The sequence below is a fragment of the Lepisosteus platostomus genome, unplaced genomic scaffold (assembly GCF_059453375.1).
Source record: "Lepisosteus platostomus isolate fLepPlt1 unplaced genomic scaffold, fLepPlt1.hap1 Scaffold_66_H1, whole genome shotgun sequence".
NCBI classification, from domain to species: Eukaryota; Metazoa; Chordata; class Actinopteri; order Semionotiformes; family Lepisosteidae; genus Lepisosteus; species Lepisosteus platostomus.
Window position 1 is genome coordinate 313,406 of NW_028291680.1, and position 16,804 is coordinate 330,209.

The following is a 16,804-nucleotide window of genomic DNA, read 5'->3' on the forward strand; positions in this document are numbered from 1 at the left end:
TAACAAGCACACTGTTGGTCTTAGGAAACATCAGACACAGAAACGGTAACAACATCCTTCTTTCTGTTCACTCAGTCTCTGGTGCCGTGGGTCGGTGAAAGTGCGATACGCGGATCCAGCGATCTCATCCTGTCACTCAGATGGCACAGTCAGTAGTTGGAGGCACTTGATATGGTCCCTCCCAGCAGGATTGCAACGTCTGGCAGGGTATCTCTTCTTCACCTACACCCACTCGCCAGGTATCCGGTCGTGTCTCCCCTCTACTGGAGGTCCCCAAGCGTCCGGCACCTGTTCACGAGCCCTGTGCACTGCTTCAGTTAACAAACCTACAATACTTTAATAGAGAGTTAGTTAATTCATCAGTGCGTTAGCCAAACTTGGCCTCCAGGGAGCTTCTTTGGCTGCCCGTGATGATCTCAAATGGGCTCAGTCTCAGAGTTCTGTTTGCTCCAGCCCGCAAACCGCACAGGACTGCAGGTAGAGCATCTACCCACGGTGTTCCTTCAGTTGATATTTCCTTAGTTGGTCTTTCAGACTGTGGGTGATGGGGGCAATGTGACTTCTAACTTACCCCTAGTGAGGCAATTACAGCCTGGCACACCTTCCCAGTGTAGTATGCCCCTAGATCAGTATCCAAGGGGAAGGGCAGTCCGTACCACGGGATCATCTTTGTCATACACTTGGGTATGTGCCAGCCCACATCCCATCATTATACAACCCCACATTTTTACACATTTGTTCTAACCACTATTAAACATCTATTAAAGCCCTCAACCTGAATTCTCCCCTTTCCCCAATAGAGGTTTCACAGGGGTCTCAGACTCCCGCTCTCCCAGTGCCGCTCGTCTGGCATCTGCATCTGCATGGTTGTTACCTTGAGTTACTGGAATTCTTTATTTATTGTGTTATTTACACCTTACTCAAGCTGCTTCTGTCGGCAGCTGTAAAACTACAAATCAGTTCAGAGACAAGCCCAGTATTCTTAACTGGAGTCCCTGCCGTTGTGAGAGAATCCTATTTCTCCATAGCCATCCAGAATTGTGGCCTACATGCAACAAATACATACATTATATACATATACAGTAACCCTTTGTCCACACTTACATATAAAGGAATGGTTGATCCATCTGGTTGATTACAGGCGGCTTTTGCTGCTGGAACCAAGGCAATCTTGTCCTTGTACTGCACTCCCCCCTTAAGCAGATCTGTTAAAAGTTGTGCTCAACCCGTAAAAACATTGCACCCTGGCCCTGTTAAAATTCCACAATGCTCGACACAAAAGGGCCTTATTATAACTGCTTAATATTAGACACTCTAAAGCTGAAGCAACTCAGACTTGTGGGTTTCCTCGTCAGGGGAAGAACTCAGAAAACCATCAACATACTGAGTGATCACAGTCAGTTGAAGCCATGTGATACCCTGTTCTGGATAGTCATTCTTTGTAATGCATAATATTCCAACCCAATAGATCTGGGATAAAACCACCCATTAAAATCTGGTACTCGGCAAGTAAAACTTGCTGCCCCAATACTCCTGTGGCTTCCTGCCGTCTCCCCATATACATTACTCTATAGCACACTGTTGAACAGAGGAGTGAAACAAGCATGACAGTAGTGCTCCAGTATCCCCTAACAGAGAAACCAACACTCCATTAACAATACATTTTTATCCACTGGACTGGGACAGACTTAGGGAGGCTACAAGGGATTTACAGGATCTAATCGTTAGGTAAACAGATCTTCTCACAAGACGTTATTCTCCCCAATCTCGATTCTAAACCTACAGCGTTTCAGTATGTCTGGTTTCGAGACATTCGAAAAAATCCAAATTGTTTCCACTATTGCAACTAATTGTATAAAAATACAAAAACTGTTTATCTAACTACTTTTACGTCCACCTGTACTGTACTTATACGTTTAAGACGCTCTTATATTTTCCAATCTCCTTACAGATGCAGCCATTCAAAGTGCGCGGTACAGACACATACCGGAGGTAATTGGCTACGGCGTCGTGCATCGTGACGCGCGATGACGCAAAATACCGCGGTATGTGATTGGTTGACCGACAGGGGCACTCGTGGTCCGTTGGTCTGTCGTAGAAAGACTTACTGTAAACGTCTTTACTGTGCCCGTTGTAGATATTGAATTTTACCACTGAAGGGAAATCTGAGTAGCTGAGCATAAAAAGAATAGGAGCATACTGTAACGCGTGTGAAGGCCATAAACGATATTAATTTTGGAACATAAACATACAGTATATAGCTGGTCTTGGTACTTTAAAGAAAAAAATACACACCAGTATTCCATTTCTCCCTAAACATTGTAAACTTCGAAGTCTTTATCTAACGTGATACCGGAGTCAACAAGCATACTTTTAGAATTTGATTAAAAGGGAATATAATATGGAATCGCGTATCTCAAGAATTTAATAACGGTATGATTATATCCATGTACTGCGACAGGGCTCTGTAGGGCTGTTTCGCCTATGTGTTCATGTGAGCTGTCTTGTAGCCCACTGGTCTAGGTGCATGACTGCCAACTGGCAGGTTGTGTGTTCGAATCCAGCTGGTGCTGGACTTCTCATTTTTATTTATTTATTTTTTAATCACGTAACATAAACATATTACCGTATGCAAACTGTATACAGTATGAATATGTATATTTCATGTCTTAACTGTGCCCATTTAAGTATTGAATATTCATATCTAATTTTACCACTGAAGGGAAATATTATTACATGGGGATTCAGTTGTCTGAAAAAACGCGTTTATTTCGGGCTGAAAAACACGTTTTGAAACGTGTGCTGTTACTGCCCCATAACTTACATGGGATTGACCAAACTTGCAGAAACATGTTTATTTCTGCTGAGAAACACGTTTTGACCCTTTCTGCACACTGGGGTTAAGAGCTGAGTGTGTGGGCTCTTCTGAGCATAAAAAGAATAGGAGCATACTGTAACGCGTGTGAAGGCCATAAACGTTATTAATTTTGGAACATAAACATACAGTATATGGCTGGTCTCGGTACTTTAAAGAAAAAAATACACACCAGTATTTCATTTCTTCATAAACATTGTAAGCTTCGAAGTCTTTAACTAACGCGATACCGGAGTCAACAAGCATACTTTTAGAATTTGATTAAAAGGGAATATAATATGGAATCGCGTATCTCAAGAAATTAATAACAATATAATTATATTCATGTTGCAAAAGAACTGCAACGGACATAAAAACTCCCTTGCTTTTAACAGAGCGTTCCATAATTTCTAACTACGAAAATGCCAGGTGAAAGGATTTGTAAACATATTTTGTTAAAGCAAGTCAGTTTTTTCAGCAACACATAAAATACATTTTTCCAAGAAAGTTTAGCCTTTGTCACTAATGAAACCACTAAATAAAGACATAAATATAGAAATCTTAAGATTTGTTTTATTTAATGTTGGTAGCAGGATGAACTGTCAGAGTGTATATTTTGTCGCAGAGTTGCTGCAAGATGTTAACAGTGAAAAAGGTATTTAGAAATGAGTTATTTCAAGATGAAAAAGAAAACATACACGTAACATGGTTTCATTATGACCAGAATCGGTCTTGAGATATTTTTAACTTGATTTACAGTATTTGAAAGGTATGTCTTAACACCGATACTACAGTGCTTAAGTACTGCTCACGTATATGTTTCTAGGTTTATATGATGCATTTCATATGGTCAAATTACTTTTTGAGCAACTAATAAGAAGCGCGAAACGGTATCTGTTTTAGTTTAGTTTTGTGCTGGGACCCGTGGATTGATTAGAGATATCAAGTACATACAAGTCATTTTTTAAATGTTGTAGTTCGTCTTGAAAAAATGTTACGAGTACATCATCTATCAACAATTACACAGGTTCTGTTTCCATATTGCGGATTTTGGTTACGTAATATTATTTTCTAGATTTCACGTTGTGAATATATGATTTGGGCAAACAGAGCCGCAAAGAAGTACATTATTGGTTGTTGTTTTTTTTTTTGCAGTTTTATCTAGAACAAGCGATGCTTAAACCTTTGTCTGATTCTTGTGAAACTATCCACATGACAGTTACAGTACCTAGGAGTTGACTTCAGTGATGTCACTGATGGGATGTTTCTAAAAATCCATCCTCTGTAAAACGTCTTCTCTAGTTGTCCTGCATATGTATTCGCTAATGAAGCTGTGTGTTCTGAGCCTGGATCTCTACATTTCTGTATGAACCAGCTTAGAGGGCTAAAGACAGCTTGTGTTTAAATTGAGTGTAAGGCAATTTATGCTTCTAAAGTCATGGTCAGCATTTATTTTTGTACTGTGCTGTAAACTTGTTCTGTTAAAGTCACATTATTTTATAGCGTTTTTATAGCGTTATCAAATCCAGTGGCGCTGTGTGTTAGTTTCCTGACTCCCATGTCACATGGTCTGTGATTGAAACCTGTAAAACCGGTTTAATTCGTCACAGCCAGCACTCTTCAGGTGTGAGGGTCTTCTGCTCAGAATGAAACGCTAAAATGTTTGTGTATATTCTAATGGTAGTGGGGGCAGGGTGTGTGGGAACAGGTTTGGTTGAAATTGCATTGGAGATCTATGTTCTTCACACCTGAAACATTTTCTCTGAAAGCATTTTCTTCACAGTTTAACCGATCTTGTTACAGCATGTTACAGTTTACTATTATGAACCATATTAATTTTAAGTGCTTAATGTAAAATCTTGTAAAAATATATTTTCATTGTTCAAATATACATTAAGTCTGACTATCATATAATAAGTTAAATACAAAACTAAAGAAAAAATAGGGTTAAATATAATTCAAAATATTTTGCTAACAATGTTAACTGTTGATGAATAATAAAATGTATTAACTAAGGAGTAGGATGGCATAGTTGTTAGTATGTTTTTTGTTTTGTTTCTTTTTCATAAATACAACAGTAGTACCTGATGTCTCAGTGGCTTTCAAAATTAAATTATGCATGCAAACCTGTGAACTAGAAAGATAACTAAGATATCCATCCATTATATTCCATAATATCCATGAAATATATGGCGCTGAAATATGTGTGACGCAGTGGTGGCCTGACACGGAGAGGTGCCCTGGCAGCTGTATGATGCAGTGGTGGCCTGGCACGGTGAGGTGCGCTTGCAGCTATGTGGCACGGTGAGGTGCGCTGGCAGCTGTGTGATGCAGTGGTGGTCGAGTATGTAGAGGTGTCGTGCGAGGCATGCTTTTTGCACGCATGAAGTAAATCCCACGATTGCTTTTGAACTTGGACAAAGTACTTCCAAAGGAGCGCTATGCGCAAAGATTTAACAAGCTCAACCCCCGCCGATGATTTGGTGTGAAGAAGCAGAACATTCAAGTTTCACAGACAGAAGCAGCACGCCAGCACAGCCAACATTAAAACGGAGGGCACACTACGATTTGCATTGACACAAAAGTGATCTGGGCAGACGTCGTTCCCTGCATAACGCAAAAAGTGGCAAAGCGCTTTTGGGTTGAGAGGACGCAAGAAGGTTTTTGTTTTGTGCCTTGATGTCAAGCTGAGAAAGTATCTTTAAACACTTTGCTTAGTTTCTCGAGAGACTGCCAAAAAGCAGTTCCCTCCCTTTCGTCTGAAGCCAGCTGAAAGGGGGTCTCGACAGAAGCACCTGGCAGCGGTGGGATTCGAACCCACGCCCCCGAAGAGACTGGAGCCTTAATCCAGCGCCTTAGACCGCTCGGCCACGCTACCCGCTGTGTGTTGTTTCTTTGTCTCATTACTTGCCCGGAGGAAGCCGGGTGGGTTTTGCTCTTGTCGCCGACTTAGTGGCGTTATGACCGTGGAACCGACTGCACCTGCTTTTTCTGAGATGCTTCCCCTCTCATGGCGAGATCTCGACTTCTTTAACACCTCTGGATAAAGATCTTCTGTGGAGCAGGTTTCAGACCTCTGCGTACAGCACCCTTGATGTCATTTTATTTTTACAGCAGCCGCATCCGGAAAGTTGTGTCTTTTACGTTTTATTTGAACAACAAAACTACATACAATACAAACAAGAGCACATATAACGTATCAAGAAAATCGTCAAGGGCACATGCTATAATACAATTACACTTTATGAAAAACGATTACACAAGGTAAATAAAGATAAGGTCCGCACAGCTTGTTCTTACATTTCGAAAGAGTCCGTAAATACCCCTTGACATCTATTTTGAACTGTTCAAACGTAGGACTCTTCCCAGACCATTTCACTTTATACCACATTCCTAAACGAGGATGCTTCTCCTGTTTTAGAACTATTTTGGGCGGTATGGCTTATACAGCACACCCACAGTATTCTAATGGTGGACTGCAGATCTGTGCTATAGTTCAGTCGAATTCAAAGGATCCAGCAATCGTACTGGATTTGACTGGGATTCTGAAATGTCTCTTGCAAAAGTATTCGGGTTTGCTTGAACCTTTGATACAAAAAGTGATCTGATCTGAAAATACCCAGCTTACAATCTCTGAGGTAGTTGTCACTAAACTCTGACGTGATGTGGCACACATGTGCCGTGTGCCTTTACTTTTGTAAAAAACTGGTATCGGGAAAAGTTTCTTAATATTTCTTTTGATTAGCATGCAAGAAAATGTGATCATTACCTATGGAATTTCCCGCCAGCGTGGAGCTTGAATTCACAACCTTGAGACTCAGTGTTCAAGAGTCACAGAAGAGGTCAGCCTGGTCTTCAGTTTGCCAACGATAAGCTCCGGCAGTGCTCCTCTGTAAAGCAGATTGTTCGGATCGGTTATGTGGGACGGCACTTCGATACTAAGATCGTTTGCAGCACACGCATGGTTTCCCCCTTCACGCAAAAAACATAGACGAAGGAAGCTCTATTGTCTTGAGCTGCTGACTCCCGGATTTAAAGCGCTCTGGGTGCCAGCTAAGTCTCTAACAAGCACACTATAAAGACAAGAATTACACTTTGCGCACGTCACGCATGGAATGGCGAGGCTACTTGATCCAATATTATCTAGTCTCACCTCATATGGTGCCGATTCCTGGTTTTCATTTAAGAAAGAGCACTGCAAACACCGTAAACAGTGCAAAACGTGTGATGAAAGAAGTCTTTTCCCCCCTTTGTCTAAAGCAGAACACAGAGGAGTCATGCCGAGGGTTGTGAGATCAAGATTTCAGTGGAGCACTGTCGTCTACGTCTTTAGCTACATGAGTTGGACATCCTCTTGTACACGGAAAGCAGATTGAGATCCTCTGACATGAAAAGTGCCAGATAAAAGCCATTTCTCATCCTTTCTCTTAGTGGTGGAGCTATCGCATGTAAATGAGGAAACTTGCAAGGCGAGCAGGCTCGGTCCACACCGAATGCAGATGTCTCAGAGCAGTTGAGACGTGTCCATGTGGCTGTCAAAGGACAGCACTTTGCCGGCGCCGTGGCTTAGTTGGCTTAAGCGCCTGTCTAGTAAACAGGAGATCCTGGGTCCGATTCCCAGTGGTGCCTTTCTTCCTGTCTTACTGTACAGAATTTATCCTTACGGGCAAATCCCATGCCTTTTAATTCAGGTGAATGCAAGTGTTCGTTTCCTTTCTGGAACAACTTGTTTTGAAAGAAATCTATACAGCTTGAGAAAGATGACACACAAATCTTGCTTATCAGTGAAGAAGAGGTGCTCCCAGCAGGCCAGCTAATACCAGCAAGTTTTTTTTCACCCTGACCCAGAGAATGGAGAAAAGCGAGGCGCCTGTGGCTCTGCAGTGTAATCAGTTCGGGAGTTCGGCGGTTAGCTGAAAGAGTGGTAAATGGAGCTCGCCCCAGCCCGTCCTTATTCTTTTAAAGAGGATAAAAAATTAACTTCGCCGCCACTACTACCAGCTTTAAAAGACTGCCATGGGCACGGAAAAAAACACACCACAGATGACTTTTCTGGAACCGAAGCAGAGATTCCTTTACGAACCAACTGATAAAGCTCAGCCAGTGAATACTGTTAACAGAATGTGAAAGCACGATCAACTTTGTAACTGCAACCACAGGAAAAACAGCAAGAAGCAGGCTCCATTCCCCATTTAAATCTGTCGTGCGAGGCATGCTTTTTGGCACGCATGAAGTAAATCCCACGATCGCTTTTGAACTTGGACAAAGTACTTCCAAAGGAGCGCTATGCGCAAAGATTTAACAAGCTCAACCCCCGCCGATGATTTGGTGTGAAGAAGCAGAACATTCAAGTTTCACAGAAAGAAGCAGCACGCCAGCACAGCCAACATTAAAACGGAGGGCACACTACGATTTGCATTGACACAAAAGTGATCTGGGCAGACGTCGTGCCCTGCATAACGCAAAAAGTGGCAAAGCGCTTTTGGGTTGAGAGGACGCAAGAAGGTTTTTGTTTTGTGCCTTGATGTCAAGCTGAGAAAGTATCTTTAAACACTTTGCTTAGTTTCTCGAGAGACTGCCAAAAAGCAGTTCCCTCCCTTTTGTCTGAAGCCAGCTGAAAGGGGGTCTCGACAGAAGCACCTGGCAGCGGTGGGATTCGAACCCACGCCCCCGAAGAGACTGGAGCCTTAATCCAGCGCCTTAGACCGCTCGGCCACGCTACCCGCTGTGCTTTGTCTCTTTGTCTCATTACTTGCCCGGAGGAAGCCGGGTGGGTTTTGCTCTTGTCGCCCGACTTAGTGGCGTTATGACCGTGGAACCGACTGCACCTGCTTTTTCTGAGATGCTTCCCCTCCCATGGCGAGATCTCGACTTCTTTAACACCTCTGGATAAAGATCTTCTGTGGAGCAGGTTTCAGACCTCTGCGTACAGCACCCTTGATGTCATTTTATTTTTACAGCAGCCGCATCCGGAAAGTTGTGTCTTTTACGTTTTATTTGAACAACAAAACTACATACAATACAAACAAGAGCACATATAACGTATCAAGAAAATCGTCAGGGGCACATGCTATAATACAATTACACTTTATGAAAAACGATTACACAAAGTAAATAAAGATAAGGTCCGCACAGCTTGTTCTTACATTTCGAAAGAGTCCGTAAATACCCCTTGACGTCTATTTTGAACTGTTCAAACGTAGGACTCTTCCCAGACCATTTCACTTTATACCACATTCCTAAACGAGGATGCTTCTCCTGTTTTAGAACTATTTTGGGCGGTATGCCTTATACAGCACACCCACAGTATTCTAATGGTGGACTGCAGATCTGTGCTATAGTTCAGTCGAATTCAAAGGATCCAGCAATCGTACTGGATTTGACTGGGATTCTGAAATGTCTCTTGCAAAAGTATTCGGGTTTGCTTGAACCTTTGATACAAAAAGTGATCTGATCTGAAACTACCCAGCTTACAATCTCTGAGGTAGTTGTCACTAAACTCGGACGTGATGTGACACACATGTGCCGTGTGCCTTTACTTTTGTAAAAAACTGGTATCGGGAAAAGTTTCTTAATATTTCTTTTGATTAGCATGCAAGAAAATGTGATCATTACCTATGGAATTTCCCGCCAGCGTGGAGCTTGAATTCACAACCTTGAGACTCAGTGTTCAAGAGTCACAGAAGAGGTCAGCCTGGTCTTCAGTTTGCCAACGATAAGCTCCGGCAGTGCTCCTCTGTAAAGCAGATTGTTCGGATCGGCTATGTGGGACGGCACTTCGATACTAAGATCGTTTGCAGCACACGCATGGTTTCCCCCTTCACGCAAAAAACATAGACGAAGGAAGCTCTATTGTCTTGGGCTGCTGACTCCCGGATTTAAAGCGCTCTGGGTGCCAGCTTAGTCTCTAACAAGCACACTATAAAGACAGGAATTACACTTTGCGCACGTCACGCATGGAATGGCGAGGCTACTTGATCCAATATTATCTATAAAAAATTAACTTCGCCGCCACTACTACCAGCTTTAAAAGACTGCCATGGGCACGGAAAAAAACACACCACAGATGACTTTTCTGGAACCGAAGCAGAGATTCCTTTACGAACCAACTGATAAAGCTCAGCCAGTGAATACTGTTAACAGAATGTGAAAGCACAATCAACTTTGTAACTGCAACCACAGGAAAAACAGCAAGAAGCAGGCTCCATTCCCCATTTAAATCTGTCGTGCGAGGCATGCTTTTGAACTTGGACAAAGTACTTCCAAAGGAGCGCTATGCGCAAAGATTTAACAAGCTCAACCCCCGCCGATGATTTGGTGTGAAGAAGCAGAACATTCAAGTTTCACAGACAGAAGCAGCACGCCAGCACAGCCAACATTAAAACGGAGGGCACACTACGATTTGCATTGACACAAAAGTGATCTGGGCAGACGTCGTTCCCTGCATAACGCAAAAAGTGGCAAAGCGCTTTTGGGTTGAGAGGACGCAAGAAGGTTTTTGTTTTGTGCCTTGATGTCAAGCTGAGAAAGTATCTTTAAACACTTTGCTTAGTTTCTCGAGAGACTGCCAAAAAGCAGTTCCCTCCCTTTCGTCTGAAGCCAGCTGAAAGGGGGTCTCGACAGAAGCACCTGGCAGCGGTGGGATTCGAACCCACGCCCCCGAAGAGACTGGAGCCTTAATCCAGCGCCTTAGACCGCTCGGCCACGCTACCCGCTGTGTGTTGTTTCTTTGTCTCATTACTTGCCCGGAGGAAGCCGGGTGGGTTTTGCTCTTGTCGCCGACTTAGTGGCGTTATGACCGTGGAACCGACTGCACCTGCTTTTTCTGAGATGCTTCCCCTCTCATGGCGAGATCTCGACTTCTTTAACACCTCTGGATAAAGATCTTCTGTGGAGCAGGTTTCAGACCTCTGCGTACAGCACCCTTGATGTCATTTTATTTTTACAGCAGCCGCATCCGGAAAGTTGTGTCTTTTACGTTTTATTTGAACAACAAAACTACATACAATACAAACAAGAGCACATATAACGTATCAAGAAAATCGTCAAGGGCACATGCTATAATACAATTACACTTTATGAAAAACGATTACACAAGGTAAATAAAGATAAGGTCCGCACAGCTTGTTCTTACATTTCGAAAGAGTCCGTAAATACCCCTTGACATCTATTTTGAACTGTTCAAACGTAGGACTCTTCCCAGACCATTTCACTTTATACCACATTCCTAAACGAGGATGCTTCTCCTGTTTTAGAACTATTTTGGGCGGTATGGCTTATACAGCACACCCACAGTATTCTAATGGTGGACTGCAGATCTGTGCTATAGTTCAGTCGAATTCAAAGGATCCAGCAATCGTACTGGATTTGACTGGGATTCTGAAATGTCTCTTGCAAAAGTATTCGGGTTTGCTTGAACCTTTGATACAAAAAGTGATCTGATCTGAAAATACCCAGCTTACAATCTCTGAGGTAGTTGTCACTAAACTCTGACGTGATGTGGCACACATGTGCCGTGTGCCTTTACTTTTGTAAAAAACTGGTATCGGGAAAAGTTTCTTAATATTTCTTTTGATTAGCATGCAAGAAAATGTGATCATTACCTATGGAATTTCCCGCCAGCGTGGAGCTTGAATTCACAACCTTGAGACTCAGTGTTCAAGAGTCACAGAAGAGGTCAGCCTGGTCTTCAGTTTGCCAACGATAAGCTCCGGCAGTGCTCCTCTGTAAAGCAGATTGTTCGGATCGGTTATGTGGGACGGCACTTCGATACTAAGATCGTTTGCAGCACACGCATGGTTTCCCCCTTCACGCAAAAAACATAGACGAAGGAAGCTCTATTGTCTTGAGCTGCTGACTCCCGGATTTAAAGCGCTCTGGGTGCCAGCTAAGTCTCTAACAAGCACACTATAAAGACAAGAATTACACTTTGCGCACGTCACGCATGGAATGGCGAGGCTACTTGATCCAATATTATCTAGTCTCACCTCATATGGTGCCGATTCCTGGTTTTCATTTAAGAAAGAGCACTGCAAACACCGTAAACAGTGCAAAACGTGTGATGAAAGAAGTCTTTTCCCCCCTTTGTCTAAAGCAGAACACAGAGGAGTCATGCCGAGGGTTGTGAGATCAAGATTTCAGTGGAGCACTGTCGTCTACGTCTTTAGCTACATGAGTTGGACATCCTCTTGTACACGGAAAGCAGATTGAGATCCTCTGACATGAAAAGTGCCAGATAAAAGCCATTTCTCATCCTTTCTCTTAGTGGTGGAGCTATCGCATGTAAATGAGGAAACTTGCAAGGCGAGCAGGCTCGGTCCACACCGAATGCAGATGTCTCAGAGCAGTTGAGACGTGTCCATGTGGCTGTCAAAGGACAGCACTTTGCCGGCGCCGTGGCTTAGTTGGCTTAAGCGCCTGTCTAGTAAACAGGAGATCCTGGGTCCGATTCCCAGTGGTGCCTTTCTTCCTGTCTTACTGTACAGAATTTATCCTTACGGGCAAATCCCATGCCTTTTAATTCAGGTGAATGCAAGTGTTCGTTTCCTTTCTGGAACAACTTGTTTTGAAAGAAATCTATACAGCTTGAGAAAGATGACACACAAATCTTGCTTATCAGTGAAGAAGAGGTGCTCCCAGCAGGCCAGCTAATACCAGCAAGTTTTTTTTCACCCTGACCCAGAGAATGGAGAAAAGCGAGGCGCCTGTGGCTCTGCAGTGTAATCAGTTCGGGAGTTCGGCGGTTAGCTGAAAGAGTGGTAAATGGAGCTCGCCCCAGCCCGTCCTTATTCTTTTAAAGAGGATAAAAAATTAACTTCGCCGCCACTACTACCAGCTTTAAAAGACTGCCATGGGCACGGAAAAAAACACACCACAGATGACTTTTCTGGAACCGAAGCAGAGATTCCTTTACGAACCAACTGATAAAGCTCAGCCAGTGAATACTGTTAACAGAATGTGAAAGCACGATCAACTTTGTAACTGCAACCACAGGAAAAACAGCAAGAAGCAGGCTCCATTCCCCATTTAAATCTGTCGTGCGAGGCATGCTTTTTGGCACGCATGAAGTAAATCCCACGATCGCTTTTGAACTTGGACAAAGTACTTCCAAAGGAGCGCTATGCGCAAAGATTTAACAAGCTCAACCCCCGCCGATGATTTGGTGTGAAGAAGCAGAACATTCAAGTTTCACAGACAGAAGCAGCACGCCAGCACAGCCAACATTAAAACGGAGGGCACACTACGATTTGCATTGACACAAAAGTGATCTGGGCAGACGTCGTTCCCTGCATAACGCAAAAAGTGGCAAAGCGCTTTTGGGTTGAGAGGACGCAAGAAGGTTTTTGTTTTGTGCCTTGATGTCAAGCTGAGAAAGTATCTTTAAACACTTTGCTTAGTTTCTCGAGAGACTGCCAAAAAGCAGTTCCCTCCCTTTCGTCTGAAGCCAGCTGAAAGGGGGTCTTGACAGAAGCACCTGGCAGCGGTGGGATTCGAACCCACGCCCCCGAAGAGACTGGAGCCTTAATCCAGCGCCTTAGACCGCTCGGCCACGCTACCCGCTGTGTGTTGTTTCTTTGTCTCATTACTTGCCCGGAGGAAGCCGGGTGGGTTTTGCTCTTGTCGCCCGACTTAGTGGCGTTATGACCGTGGAACCGACTGCACCTGCTTTTTCTGAGATGCTTCCCCTCTCATGGCGAGATCTCGACTTCTTTAACACCTCTGGATAAAGATCTTCTGTGGAGCAGGTTTCAGACCTCTGCGTACAGCACCCTTGATGTCATTTTATTTTTACAGCAGCCGCATCCGAAAAGTTGTGTCTTTTACGTTTTATTTGAACAACAAAACTACATACAATACAAACAAGAGCACATATAACGTATCAAGAAAATCGTCAGGGGCACATGCTATAATACAATTACACTTTATGAAAAACGATTACACAAAGGTATTCGGGTTTGCTTGAACCTTTAAAAAAAAATGATCTGAACTACCCAGCTTACAATCTCTGAGGTAGTTGTCACTAAACTCGGACATGATGTGCCACACATGTACCGTGTGCCTTTACTTTTGTAAAAAACTGGTATCGGGAAAATTAAAGTCGAAACCCAAAACAGTAACATATTTAAGAGTAAATGCCTCCTAATAGCTAGCAAGCGCTCCTAGTTAGTAAAGTTGTTTGTGTTCCTGCCTGTCATGCGGGAAACCGGGGTTTGATTACCGACGGGGAGACAGCTAGTTTTTTTATGATCAGATTCCAGTCTTTAATGCTGTGTGTGAGAGTTTATGTAACTTTCCTTTTCTCACATTTTCTGACGACTATTCCGAAGGAGAGCCCTGTCAACTCCTAATACTTTTCAAAAATCTGCCTGCATGTTTGATTAGTTTTGTTTTACTTAGAAAAAGTTCAATATCGATCATAACTAAAGAAAATTATGATCAGAAACAAAAACAAAATGTTGAAGATGCAACTCGATCTTGAATCAGAGATGGGTGACATGGGCTTCTGTTCTGATATTGTTGTACGAGAAACAGGAGGAATCTCTTCTCTCCTATGGAGCATGAGCTGAATCAGGAATGAGACATGTCATATATCAACGCATGACCTACATCGTAAAACTAAAACTAAAATAAAAACTAACATTAAGTTATCAGAGACATCCATTTATATACAAACAAGAGACAGACAAAGCAATAATTCTACATTAACTTGTCCTGCACTGATCAGACTAATTGAAATGGTCTGATTCAGAGCCTGTGCAGCTTGTGCTAATACAACAACGCCAGTATTGAACCCTCAGCACCATACTGACTACTGAGCACAAGTTCAGCTGCTCTCCAGCTTTGTTACGCATGTTTTTTTATTGCAAATGGAGCTGATCTCCAGACAGTACAGTGTTAGTCAGCAGCCTCTACTAGTAATACATCGCCCCTGTCCAAAATCTCTAGGTAAAAAAAAACACATTTTATACATTTGTCTGTTTAAAGATATAATCTCTTTAAAAAAGACAAAGGGTTTGTGTGTCAATTGTTTCGAATTAATTTTTAACGCAAAGAAAAGTAGTTTTCTTCCAAGAAATCACACATTTGTCGCAACCTCCATACTATACTTCTCTCTTGTAGTATTAAAGCATTTTGATTTAAACTGAACAATATATTAAATGTTTCATCTATACACTTACGATTAACATAGGCAGCCTTGAACGGATTGCGGAAATCAAATATACAGATGGATTCAGAGTGTGCTTTCCAACTTTTGTGTAACATTTTCCTTTGATAGGGCGGAGTTGTTTTTAAAATCTGGATTAAATAAAAAGGAGTGACGTCAGTGTAAAACAGCTTTCCTTCATGGGGAACAACAGTTGTGTTCCATATTTCTAATTATTTTGGTTTCAAGATAGCAATTAAGTATGAAACATAAAAGCCAGCTGGATAAATCTGTTACACGTCATTTACAATGGTCTTTCAACTAATAGCCCGTGCAGGGATCAAACCCCAACTGTTGTTGTGAGTTGCATAAGGCTCTGCAACATGCAGATGAGAAACTAACCTCCGCTTCTTCATTATATACACAGTGAGCTATATTTGCGAGCCTACTGCCCCCTGCGGGCTCTGTATTTGATTGCGGTACAAGACCGGCCGTGGAGGTAAAGTGAGACGGGTGTGTACATTAAAAGGCTCATAGCGTCCCTGGGAAGGCTCAAACCACCACCCTTTTTGTTAACAACCGAGCCACAAAGACTCATGTACAGCTTAACACTCCTCGGTCTCAGTGAAAGTGATACACTGGAGTGAAAGTGAAAGTGATAAATTTCTGGAGAATCATTTGTCAGTTTCCCTACGGGACTAATAAAGTATTATCTATCTCTCTTAAAGAAAAATCGCCAACAGTGGCCGATATCTATTGGAGTTTTTTTCATTCTATACTGCAATTTCTGAAGGGTACAGGCTTGGGGAATTGGACCTTATGGTGAAGGCTGCGGGCTCAGCAGCAGCAGAACCTGATCAGTATCGGTTGACTCCGATATACTTTGACAACTTAACTTCTGGATTTAGAGACATTTACCTTAGTGTCGGTATACTAAGATGTTTTGGTAACGAGGAAGGAGGGACAAAGCAAATTGGCAGAATGTGTGCTATTTTGTTGACTACAAGTCCTCACATGCCAGAGGGTCAATATTAAAAAAAACGTAACAGTATAATCTCTTGTACTTCACAATTTAATAGTGTCTGTTACCTTGTGTCTCACACCTCAGTGTCAGAATTGTGAGACGAGTATGTAATCAGGAGGGAGGGCAATAGCAATTCAGCAGAAATTGCATTCACCTTTTCCCAATGCATTCTCACATGCCATTTTCTCATATGCCATGCTCAGAGGGTCATATTTTTAAAATGGTACCGTAAAATGTCCTGAAGTTCAGGATTTTGACAGTCTGTTATATTGTGTCTCACACCTTGATGTCAGAAATATGAGATGATTTTAAAATCAGGAGGGAGGGCCCTAGAAATATAGCAAACATTGCATTTACCATTTGACAATGTATTCTCTCGTGCCATGTTCAGAGGGTCGTATTTAAAAAAACGGTACAGTACAATGTCCTGAAGTTCAGGATTTTGATAGTCTTTTCCATTGTCTATCACACATCTGTGTCAGAATTTTTAGACATTTTTATAACCAGGAGGTAGGTTCGATCACCCTCTGCTCATCCTCAGTTAACCATTTAGTCTCATATGCCATGTTCTAAATGTAATAAATGTTCTATATTAAAATTTCTTGTAAAATGCAAGAGTTTGAGACTTTTTATGATCAGAAGGCAAGGTCGTGGAAAATATGCAGGAAGTGCCAGTGAATTTACGTTTTGCCTTTGTCTTATTTACTCGTGGTATAACATGCCAGTTTGTTTTATTGTGAGTTGTGTTTCTGAAATGTGTTTCATACAAAAATGCAATTTG

At 42.4% G+C, this 16,804-nt stretch overlaps 4 non-coding genes across 4 annotated transcripts; all 4 read right to left on the reverse strand.

Moving 5' to 3' along the window:
• Window positions 1-5,650: 5,650 nt before the first annotated feature.
• On the reverse strand, window positions 5,651-5,732 carry trnal-aag (transfer RNA leucine (anticodon AAG)). Its single transcript has one exon. It is a non-coding gene; the product is annotated as a tRNA-Leu (tRNA).
• Window positions 5,733-8,495: 2,763 nt separating this feature from the next.
• On the reverse strand, window positions 8,496-8,577 carry trnal-aag (transfer RNA leucine (anticodon AAG)). The gene has a single exon. It is a non-coding gene; the product is annotated as a tRNA-Leu (tRNA).
• Window positions 8,578-10,484: 1,907 nt separating this feature from the next.
• On the reverse strand, window positions 10,485-10,566 carry trnal-aag (transfer RNA leucine (anticodon AAG)). Its single transcript has one exon. It is a non-coding gene; the product is annotated as a tRNA-Leu (tRNA).
• A 2,763-nt stretch (window positions 10,567-13,329) lies between these two features.
• On the reverse strand, window positions 13,330-13,411 carry trnal-aag (transfer RNA leucine (anticodon AAG)). The gene has a single exon. It is a non-coding gene; the product is annotated as a tRNA-Leu (tRNA).
• Window positions 13,412-16,804: the final 3,393 nt, after the last annotated feature.